The sequence below is a fragment of the Suncus etruscus genome, chromosome 15 (assembly GCF_024139225.1).
Source record: "Suncus etruscus isolate mSunEtr1 chromosome 15, mSunEtr1.pri.cur, whole genome shotgun sequence".
NCBI lineage: Eukaryota > Metazoa > Chordata > Mammalia > Eulipotyphla > Soricidae > Suncus > Suncus etruscus.
The window spans coordinates 50265675-50277856 of record NC_064862.1 but is presented as its reverse complement, the minus strand read 5'-3'; the positions used below and the strand labels follow the sequence as shown (position 1 = coordinate 50277856).

Below are 12182 nucleotides of genomic sequence, written 5' to 3'. Positions count from 1 at the left end.
TCCGGGCCCGGCCGCGCACCCCGCACACACGCGCCTCGGCATCTCCCCCCACCCTGTGCTGGGGGCTCGCTGGCTGCTTTGCAGGCGGCCTGGCGGCACCCCGCGGGCCCCGCGGATGCTGCGAAGGGCCGGGGAGCGGGGAGGCGGTGCCGAAGGAAAGCGAGGTTCCACAAGACACCCCCCACCCCCCGTTTTAGATTCTCTTTCTTTTTTTTTCCTATTTGTTATTTTTAACTCGCCTTGCTTGCATTTCGCCCTTACAGGCACGCTCATTTTATTCATCATTATCGTCATCATTATTTTGGTTTTTGGATCCCAAATTAGGGGTTCCTCCTGGCTCTGTGCTCCTGGCAGGCTCTTTCGGGGGACCCTATGGGATGCCGGGATTCGAACCACCGTCCTTTTGCATGCAAGGCAAATGCCTTACCTCCGTGCTATCTCTCTATTCATTATTATGGATGATGATTATTTTGGAGGGGCCCCCTTCTGGCCCTGCGCTCAAGGATCACACCCTGTGGTGCTCAGGGGGACCCGAGGAGATGCTGGCTGCGATGGAACCCGGGTTGGTGTCGTGCCAGGCAAGCACTCTCCCCGTTGTGCTCTATCCCTGTAAGCCACCAAAGTCCCTTTTTTTGTTTTTGTTTTTGGGGCACACCCGGCAGCGCTCAGGGCTTGTTACTCCTGGCTTTGTGCTCAGAAATCGCTCCTGGCAGGCACTGGGGACCACATGGGATGCCATGCCGGGATTTGAACCACCGTTAGTCCTGGATCAGTTGCGTGCAAGGCAAACGCCCTACCAGTGTGCTATCTCTCTGGCCCCAATCAAAGTCACTTTTTGCATGCTCATTTTATTAATTATTATTGTCATCATTATTTTGGTTTTTGGGTCACACCCAGTGGCTCTCAGTGGTCACTCCTGGCTCTACGCTCAGAAATCGCTCCTGGCAGGCTGGGGGGTGGGGCATATGGGATGCCGGGATTCGAACCACCGTCCTATATGCAAGGCAAGCGCCTTACTACCTCCATGCTACCTCTCCGGCCCCCAAAGTTACTTTTTAAAATAGGAAACTTAATGCAGCTTCTATTTGAGAGATAAAGATACTTATATAGGCGCTATATTACCTAAGACACTCTTTGGAAAAGATCGTGGTGTTAGTAGAAAAATGCAGAATGAGCTAAATTACAGCAACTAGACTTTGCCTGAAGTAGTTCTGCTTTTTGCAATATTTGCATGTAACCTCATTATTTCTCATTTTCTCGAGTGTTTCTATTTATTTAGGATAATGAATTACAAAATGCTGTGTTTTTATGTTTTTTTAATTTTTGAATTATTGTCCATTATTATTACTGTCAAGTATTCGGCATACTGTTTTCCAACACTAGTTTCTAAGATTTTTTGACTTTCGCGTGGTTTAGGAAACTTCTGTAAGGGTGTGATGTAATATACAAATGGATAATAGTTGGGCAAGAACAGAAAGAATCACTTGACTCCTGATATGATCTTGACCGTGATTATTTAGGTCTTGTGGGTCTCTTGACGATGAGAAATGAAGTTACCTAAAAATAGGAAAACCTGGGTCACAGAGAACAATCTCAGGGTTTTGATGCTGCCTCCATTACTACCCTGTCATTTGCCTTTGTGTAGATCTTTGTATAGATCTGGATTTGCCATAGACAGACCTGGAATGTGAGCTTTTCTGTCTTCCTCCTCCCATATACACTCTTCCAACATCACTGGACTTTTTTTTTTTTTTTTTTTTTTTTAATCACTGGACTTTTAAAAGAAGGGAACAAGGATGACAATGCTCCTGGGCACATCCTTGCTCCTGGAGATGCTTGAGGTACCATGCAATGCTGGGGATTGAACCCAGGCCTCCTGCATACAAAGCACAACTTTGTCTCTGGATCTTCCCTATAGCTGAGCTGTGGGCACTGAAGTGCCTTGTTACTTCACTACCGACACACAGGAGACTCTTTCAGTACTGAGTGTAACAATGGAGAAACCTTTATTTGAGTCTTAGGAAACCGAATTGTACCAGTTTCACCATAAAATAATGTTTATATACCCTAGAAGAGTGTTGAGGAAGTTGTGACAGTCTTAGAATTTTTCTCTTGGAGGGAGGAAGGCACCCTATCCCTCTCTGGGTTTATCCCTCTTGGCTCTGCGCTTCAAGGCTCACTCCTAACCTGATCTGAGAACCATCTGGGGTGCCAGGTATTGAATCTGGGTCAGTGCATGAAAGGCAAGCACCTTACCTGCTGTAGTATTATTCCGACCCCGTCTTAAAAATGTTGACATAGTTTTCTGAACTGTGAGAGCAAATAAGACTGGTGATAATCTAAGTCTTAATTATCTTGACTCCTTTCCTGTTCCCTTTAAAATTCTTGGCAAGAATTGTGCGATAACACAGTGGTAGCGAGTCTGCCTTGCACGCTGCCAACCCCAGATGGACTTTGGTTCGATTTCTGGCATCTCATGTGATCCCCAAGCCAGGAGCTCTTCTGAGCGAAGAGCCAGGAGCTCTTCTGAGCGCCACCGGGTGTGACCCAAACACCAAAATAAAATAAAATAAAATTGTTGGCAAGAGGGATAGGCAGAGAGATAATATAGTGGGTAAGATGCTTGCCTTGCCCATGGCTGACCTGGGTTTGATCCCCTATACCTCATATAGTCCCCTCAAGCCTTCGAGGAGTTAACCCTGAGTTCAGAGCAAGCAGTAAGTTCCCTGTACAGCCAGGTGTGGCTCTGACTCAAAACCAAACAATTCTTGGTATAAGTCAGGAGTCCAATACATGCCTCGGATGGCCCCCTGAGCACCATGGGTTGTAACCCTGGACCAGAGTTCAGCTCTAGCATTGAACTATTTGGCTAGGTACTTTACTAGAAATTTAGTAGGTGAGAACCATGAACTGAGAAAACACAGGGTCTTAACTATGTGACATTATTGGAAATGCCTGGAAATTGGCTTCAGTTTAGAAGCTTGAAACCAAGTGAAATCGATATTAAAATTTATCAATATAATAGTGCATGAAAGTCAAAAGATTGCCAAAGCCTTTCATTAAATTTTCAGCCTGAATCCGATACACTTTCTTAGGATTCTAATGGACTGTGAAGTCTGGAGCCAGGTTCTCATTTCTGTTACGTTGATTTGATTCAGGGATGGAACCTATCTAAAAATAAGTTAAACTCAGTTTGTCCAAGTAGAATTGTATTGATTAGACGAAGAACCAGAATTTTATATAATGACCTTCTTCACTGCTACACTATACAATATGGCTAGGTTGAGCCCCTCACCTAATTTCCTATTGGATCTTGACAGTTGTTTAAAACCTCTTTCTGTAATTAAGAATGTAAACTAGATGATGTTCTTGGATTTATGTTCATTGAATTGGGACAGTTCTGCATGTGGTTTAGAATTAAATGCAACAAATAGGCATCTAAATTGAAGCTGGAAAAGATTTATGTTTTATGCATACTGGACAGGAGTATAAAAAGTTTGAACCTGGGGTGTTTACCTTGCACATGGCTAACCCAAGATGGACCTTGGTTGGTTTGATCCCAAGTGTCCCAGATGGTGCCCCAAGCCAGGAGCAGTTTCTTTCAGGAGTAATTACTGAGCATCACCGGGTGTGGCCCAAAAACCAAAAACCAAAACAAAACAAAAAAAACAAAACAAAAGGGGGTGGAGAATGGCTCAAGGGGTAAGGCCTTGCCAGCTCTAGCCTAGGACGATTGTGATTCCATCTCCTGGCATCCCAGATGGTTCCTCAAGCCAGGAGCTATTTCTGAGAGCATAGCCAGGAGTGACCCCTGAGTGCCACTGGGTGTGGCCCAAAAACCAAAAAAAAAAAAAAAAAGTTTGAACCCACATGGATCTGTGCTCGAATGATCCCTAGCAGTGCTTAGTGGCATGGATAGAACCAGACTTGTCTGTCACAGGCAAGGCAAGCACTTTATCCCTGTACTGTTAATCCAGCTCCCATAAAAAATATGAAAAGAGCTGTTGGAGCTATAGGGTGTTTGCCTTGCACGTGGCTGACCCAGGACAGACCTGTGTGCTATCCCCACCATCCCATATGGTTCTCCAAGCCAGGAGCTATTTCTGAGAGCATAGCCAGGAGTAACCCCTGAGCGTCACCGGGTGTGACTCCCTCTCAAAAAAAAAACGAAAAAAAATATTTTTTTGTTTTTGTTTTTGGATCACACCCTGCAGCGCTCAGGAGTTACTCCTGGCTCTATGCTCAGAAATCTCCCCCAGGGACTAGCACAGGGTGTTTGCCTTGCAAGCAGCCGACCCAGGACCTGAGGTGGTTGGTTCGAATCCCAGAGTCCCATATGGTCCCCGTGCCTGCCAGAAGCTATTTCTGAGCAGATAGCCAGGAGTAACCCCTGTGCATTGCTGGGTAGAAGTTGCCCCAGCAGGCTCGGGGAACCATATGATATGCTGGGATTTGAACCACCGTCCTTCTGCATGCAAGGCAAACGCCTTACCGCTGTGCTATCTCTGCCTCCCCCCCAAATTTTTTTGCTTAATGAAAAATTTAAATTTAGAATTAAAACTATTTAGTGATTGGCTAGGGAAATAGCTGTAAAGGCTTTGCATAAGGAAGGTCCAGGTTCAGTCTCAGTACAGAATCACCAGAGTGGCTCCTAAAAACCAAGTAAGATGTTTTAATGGGATAGGAAACTGTGTGCTCCCAAATTCTGCTGACTGCAGGGCTAAAATGTTCCCATGTAAACCTTGTTTTCTTTTTTTTTTTTTTTTTTTGGTTTTTGGGCCACACCCGGTGGCACTCAGGGGTTACTCCTGGCTATGTGCTCAGAAATTGCTCCTGACTTGGGGCCCCATATTGGATGCCAGGGGATCAAATCGCAGTCTCTGCTAGGCTTGTGTGGGCAAGGCAGACGCCTTACCACTTGTGCCACAGCTCCGGCCCCAAACCTTGTTCTCTTACACTTGAGAAACTTTGTTTCACTGTAGTTTATATTTTAAAAAAAAAATTACACTTTTGGGGCCGGAGAGATAGCATGGAGGTAAGGCCTTTCATGCAGAAGGTCATCAGTTCGAATCCGGCGTCCCATATGGTTCCCCGTTCCTGCCAGGAGCAATTTCTGAGCATGGAGCCAGGAGTTTCCCCTGAACACTGCCAGATGTGACCCAGAAACCACAAACAAACAAACAAACAAATTACACTTTTACTTGTTGTTTATGGATCTGCAAACTGTTACTATTTTTTCTTCCTTGCATATTAAATAAGTATCATGCTTCGATTAAAGCTTATTTTTAGCATGAATGCAACTATAAAGTAAACCTGTCTTAAAGAGAATATATTGCCTTTAACTTTGGATAATTATTAAAAAAAAACTCCCACTTTTTCCTTGTGATATGGATGGGGCAGTTTCTAGAGATTGAATTCAGGACATGCGATATTAAATTTTAAAGCTTGGAGAGGATTTAAAAATCTTTACTGTATTCTAAATCAGTAATATCTTCTAAAACAGCATGCAATTTTATGAATTGTCCAAAATTCCTTTAAAGATTTTTTTAAAAAGAAGGCAGTTGCTTCAAACATCTGTACTCCAAAAACAAAACAAAAAACACACCTGTACTCCAGTGTTTTTAGAGTAATTTATTCGTGTATGCACACATGTAAAATCTAATGTATTGAGACCTTACTCTAATCACTACATTAACACAGGCATTATTGAGATAAAGAGGAAGATTGCCCAGACCATGATTGGGGTATAGTGTAATAGAACACTTGTGTAGTATGTGTGAGGGCCCGTGTTCAAGTTTCAGCACTGGGGAATTGGGATAGAATGGATTTTGGTGGCATTGGAGCGATAGCATAGTGGATAGGTGTTGTATTAAATATTAATTATCGAGTCCTTGAGGTAGGTGAATGATGGAGTTGGATGGATGGTGCCTGCAGCCCCTTTAGGCAAGTGGGTCTGAGGGTATCAGGATAACAGCGAGGAAATGACCCACAGCAGTCATGAAGTTTCAGGAGAAATTCAGCTTTATTAAAGCTAACCGTCATGTGTGTCTTCTAAGCTAAACAGCCTCTGCATCCATGCTATTGCTCATCTCTCTCTCTTCTTTCTGATCCTCTCACCCCTCCCCAGGCCAACCACAGACCCCTCCCAGCAGTGGGATGGTCTGACCATCAGGTAAGATTAGCATTTTGCCTTGGAGAGGGGTAACATCTCCCCCTTCTGTGTTGGGAAAAAAAGAGGGAAGGTTATCTTTTGTTTTCCTGATTTTCTTTTTTTTTTTTTTTTTTTTTTTTGGTTTTTGGGCCACACCCTGTGACGCTCAGAGGTTACTCCTGGCTATGCGCTCAGAAGTTGCTCCTGGCTTCTTGGGGGACCATATGGCACGCCGGGGGATCGAACCTCGGTCCGTCCTAGGCTAGCGCAGGCAAGGCAGGCACCTTACCTCCAGCGCCACCGCCCGGCCCCTGTTTTCCTGATTTTCAACCTAATATTTCTCAAAGCGGGCCCGGAGAGATAGCACAGCGGTGTTTGCCTTGCTAGCAGCCAATCCAGGACCAAAGGTGGTTGGTTCAAATCCTGGTGTCCCATATGGTCCCCCGTGCCTGCCAGGAGCTATTTCTGAGCAGACAGCCAGGAGTAACCCCTGAGCGCCGCCGGGTGTGGCCCAAAAACCAAAAAAAAAAAAAAAAAAAAAAAAAATATTTCTCAAAGCATAAAGTCCAAAGTGTAAAATTAAAATATCAGCCTTTTTCATAAACAGAACTTTTCTGCAAAATATACCTGTAGTTTAAAATTCTTTGTTTCTTTTGGCCACACCTGCTTGACACTCAAGGGTTACTCCAGGCTAAGTGCTCAGAAATTGCTCCTGGCTTGGGGGGACCACATGGGACGCTGGGTGTGGCAAAAAACAAAAACAAAAGAATGGATTTTGAAGTCTTGGGCCAGTTCTTTGTGTTCTAAATCTACAAAGAGATTTGAAAAGCAGTGAAGCCTTTCTTGTGATGATACTCCCTGACTGATATCCTCTGTTATTCCCTGTATTTTCAAGTAGCACCTTTTGGTCTCTAGCATGTATATTAGCATAATTAAGATCAGTGAGATGATGGCACAGTGGTAGGGCTTTTGCCTTGCATGCAGCTGACCCAGGATGGACCACAGTTCAATCCCCTGGGCCGATATAATCTCCCGACGTCCCAGATGGTCCCCCAAGCCAGGAGCGATTTCTGAGCACATAGCCAGGAGTAACCCCTGAACTTCAGCAGGTGTGGCTCCCCCCCAAAATAAAGGAAAAGAAAAAAAGGCAGTGAAATGGGTTCTGTCTTTGCTTTGATCACTGCTATCTCTTGAATGTTCTCTTTCTCTTGTTAAAAAAATATAGATGTGTTTTTAGATATCAGTGAACTATGATATGAGTCAGTGATGAGTTTTAAAGAAAGGTTGCTAAGTGGTATGCTTCTGTTGAAATATTTGTTACATTTGATTATAAATTACTTTATGAGAGGCTCATATTGATATGTGGAATTCTGCATCAGTTGGCTGGAAAGCATTATTGAACAATAATTGATTTTATTTGTAAATGTGCTATTGAAAGGTAATTCTTCAGCAAAACTTTTATAAGGTTGTGACTTTTTTTGGGGAGGGCCACCTCTGGTGACGCTCAGGAGTTATTCCTGGCTATGTGCTCAGAAATTGCTCCTGGCTTGAGGGACTATATAGGACACCGGGGATCTAACTGTGGTCTGTCCTAAGCTAGCGCTGGTAAGGCAGACGCTTTACTGCTCCTCATCACTGCTTCCTTTATTTTATATTAAACTAGGTTTTTTTGGTTTTTGTTCTTTTTTTTTTTTTTTTTTTTGTGGTTTTTGGGTCACACCTGGCAGTGCTCAGGGGTTATTCCTGGCTCCATGCTCAGAAATTGCTCCTGGCAAGCACGGGACGCCAGGATTCGAACCAATGACCTTCTGCATGAAAGGCAAACATCTTACCTCCATGCTATCTATCCGGCCCCTAAACTAGGTATTTCAAGAGTTCAGAGTGGGATTGAGTATTAGTTGATAGATTGCTACCCTAATGATTTAATTTTGAATGGAGGTCATTACTAGCAGAAAGGAGTTGATGGCAGTATGCATTTATTTATTTATTTATTTATTTATTTATTTATTTATATTTTATAACGCATTTTCTATTACAAATACATTATCTGCATTATTTTCATGTAGTCTTTTCAAACCTGTGGAAGAGATCTGCTGTTTGCTTTGCTTCTCTTGTTTCCATTTTTTTCCTTTCTCTTTTCTACATTTCTTTTTTTTTTTTTTTGTCACACCTGGCAGTGTTCAGGGGTTACTCCTGGCTCTACCCTCAGAAATCGCTCCTGGCAGGCTCGGGGGACCATATGGGATGCCAAGATTCGAACCACTGACCTTCTGCATGAAAGGCAAATGCCTTACCTCCAAGCTATCTCTCTGGCCCCTTTTTTCCTTTCTCTTTTCTACTTTTATGGAGGCACCAGTGTTAATACAATCAGTGGTACTTTTCATGTGTACACCATTCCAGAATGGGACCTGCTTCCCTCCACTAGGGTTCCAAATCTCCATTTTTAATGACTTGGGCCATATGTTTCTATACTGTTTCCCATACTGTTTCCATCTCTGTTTTACATTTGAGAGATTTTTTTTTGTAATTTATTATGGAGGTGGTAACTCAATAATTAAACTAATATTCTCATCTTACAGATAAAACAGCGAGTTTCATGAAGGTCCAGTCACTTTTGCAAGGCTATAAGAGCAGAAGCCGTAATCATGCAATTTGAATTTAGGTGTGTGACTCCAGAACCAGTGCTTGTAAAGACTAGATACCCTATTTTAGTCAGCGTCTGCTGTAGCAGAGCTATCTTAAAAAAAACAAAAAACAAAAAAAACTCTAGCCTGAGTTTTTTCAGCTTTAAATTGAAGATCTGGACTAGATTGTTCAGGTCACTTCCACTCCTAACACTACCAGAATTTTGCCATCCAAATTTAAAAACTAATGTGTTTAGTGGTTCTGATTAGGTTCTGGACATAATCTCTTGATTCTTCAAGCATAAAGGTCATTTTCCAGAGGCCACTATGAATGAATCACAGAGCTGTACATATATCAGGTCTTTTTGAAATTCTAGCTCTCGTTGCCTCACTATTTATCTTTTAGTTAGTGTCTTATCCAGGTACATGATGAATAATTGGGATTAATTGATTTTCTTTTTGTATCTATATGATATGCACCATATAGTGAGAAATAGTCTTGTTTTTGTTTATCTCTTTGGGACTTGGGGTTACGCCCAGTGACACATAAGAGTATCATATGTTATATTGGGAACCAAACCAGGATAGGCCTCAAGCAAGTTAAGAAAGAATTCTTTTTTTTTTTTTGAATTCTCTCTTTTGACCCTTATTGATCTAACTTGATAATTCCACATGCCTCTGTATTGTAACAAAGAATATTTAATAAATTTGTTCTCTTTTCTTGTTTTTGTTTTTTTGTTTTTTTGGCCTCACCTGGTGACGCTCAGGGGTTACTCCTGGCTATGCCCTCAGAAATCGCCCCTGGCTTGGGGCACCATATGGGACGCTGGGGAGATCCAACTATGGTCCGTTCTAGGCTAGTGCTGGCAAGGCAGATGCCTTACTGCTCCATGCCACTGCTCTGGACCCACAATAAATTTGTTTTAAAACAAAGAACTTCATCTCTTCAGGCCTGTTTTTCTTTATAAAAACATCGTTTACCTTGTATCCTCAAGGATTAGTGTTAGATAGTGAAAGAACCCAATGTCTGAGGGACTGTTATTAGCTTGAACTGTTCCTTTTAAAATATACTCATGTAATACATGTGTTAGAATATGTTGCATCTTTTATTATTATTATTATTATTATTATTATTATTATTATTATTGGTTTTTGGGTCACATCTGACAGTGCGCTAGTAAACTGCGCTCAGAAATCGCTCCTGCCAGGCACGGTGGGACCATATTAGATGCCAGGATTTGAACCACCGTCCGTCCTGAATTGGCTTCTTGTAAGGCAAATGCTCTAGCTATCTCTCTGACCCATGCACCTTTTAATTTTTTGTTGTTATTGAGTCACACTTGGCAGTGTGCAGGCTTACTCCAGGCTCTTCTCAGGGATTATTTCTGGCATGGCTCGACCCTGTAGGTGCTAAAATCAGACCTGGCATAGCCACATGCTAGGCAAGCTCCTTACTCATTGTCTTATCTCACAAACTCTTCTTTAAACTTCTAAACCCTTTATTTTAAAATAATAGCAGCTTCATGGAAAATTATAGCATAGTGCAGAGAGGGTTCAAATTTATTTTCCCTCCCTATACATACTGCCTTAATCTACTTTTAAAATTCTTAGTTTAGTCACTATGATTTACAATACTGTTACTGTTAGGATTTCATGTAAACATCATTCATGGTTTCACCTTTCATAATAGTACAGCACCGTGATCAAGAAATTGATGTTAGGGGCCGTCGAGGTGGCGCTAGAGGTAAGGTGTCTGCCTTGCAAGCGCTAGCCAAGGAAGGACCGTGGTTCGATCCCCTGGCGTCCCCTATGGTCCCCCCAAGCCAGGGGCAGTTTCTGAGCACTTAGCCAGGAGTAACCCCTGAGCATCAAATGGGTGTGGCCCGAAAAACCAAAAAAAAAATTGATGTTGATTCAAGGATACTCTCGATTGGTTGTGTTTCAGCTATCATGAGTAGATTTGTATGAACATTTTTGCTCCATCAAAATCCAGAATTATGATACCATTACTATATGTCCCTTGGGTTATCTACCACCTCCTAGATGGAACTGTTTCTAACTTTTGCCAACTATTGATCTGTTTTCCACCTATATAGTTTTGTTTATTTGAAGATGTTATATAAATGGCATTAATAGTTCATAAACTTCTTGACTTTTTCTTTTACTTCTTGACTTTTTCTTTTAACTTGATATCCATTGTATCCATGAACTTCCACTTTGTGTGTTTGTTGTGGGGGTCGGGGATGTAATTAGTGCTTACTCCTTGTCAAACCATTTTTGGTGGGGTTTGGGCCACACCCAGTGATGCTCAGGCGTTACTCCTGGCTCTGCGCTCAAAAATGGCTCCTGGCAGGCATGGGGGACCATATGGGATGCTGGGAATCGAACCCAGGTTCGTCCCAAGTTGGCTGCATGTAAGGCAAATGCCCTACTGCTGTGTTATCACTCTGGCCCCCAAAATTTTTTCCTTTTAATTTTTTGAGGGCTTCTTGTGCCCATATTTTCAGCCTCACACCCATCCCCAATGTACCACCCCCTCCTCCAAGTACACCCACATCCCTTTCTTTCAACACCCCCATCACCAACAGCTCCTTTGTATCATTTTTCTCATTGTGTTGTCTTTGGTCCTTTGTTGCTCCTGTACTGTGGATCTCTTAAGTCCCACATAGAGAAGTTATCCTATGTCTGTCTCTCTCCCTTTCCTAACTAACTTCACTCAGCACCATCTCTAGTTCTATCATGTGGCTGCAAATCACAACCTTTGGTACTTTCTTAGAATAGTGTTGCATTGTGTGTATAATACAGCTTATTGGTCCAATAATCCCATTGTCACAAAATAATTTTACTTTCACAAGAGCCATATGTGAGAGGTTTAGTTTCTCTGCATCCTTGCCAGCATTTTATCAGTATTTTTTTAAATTTTATTTTACTGTTTTTGGTTTTTGAACCACATCTGGTGGCGCTCAGGGGTTACTCCTGGCTCTGCACTCAGAAATTGCTCCTGACAGGCTCCGGGGACCATATGGGATGCTGGGTTCAACCACACTCCATCCTGGTTCAGTTGCATTAAGGCAAACACCCTACTGCTGTGCTATTTCTCCGGCCCCCATTTTATCACTATTTTAATGGTTCTAATAATTGTCTAATGGATATTTTACCATGTTCTTAATGTGCATTTCTTTAGTGCCTAATGATGTTGAACATGTTCATATGTGGTTATCTTGCTATTTGTATATCTTCTCTGGTGACCTGTCTTTTTTTTTTTTCAAATTGGGATTTCTTTTTCTTTTTCTTTGTTTTGTTTTGTTTTTGGGTCACACCCGGCTGTCTGCTCAGAAATAGCTCCTGGCAGGCACGGGGGACCATATGGGACATCGGGATTCGAACCAATCACCTTTGGTCCTGCA

General features: G+C 42.5%; 1 protein-coding gene across 1 annotated transcript in view; it reads left to right on the top strand.

Moving 5' to 3' along the window:
• Nucleotides 1-12182, top strand: part of SAMD8 (sterile alpha motif domain containing 8) — a 45311-nt gene that overhangs the window by 223 nt on the left and 32906 nt on the right. The gene's annotated exons all lie outside the window — the stretch shown is intronic.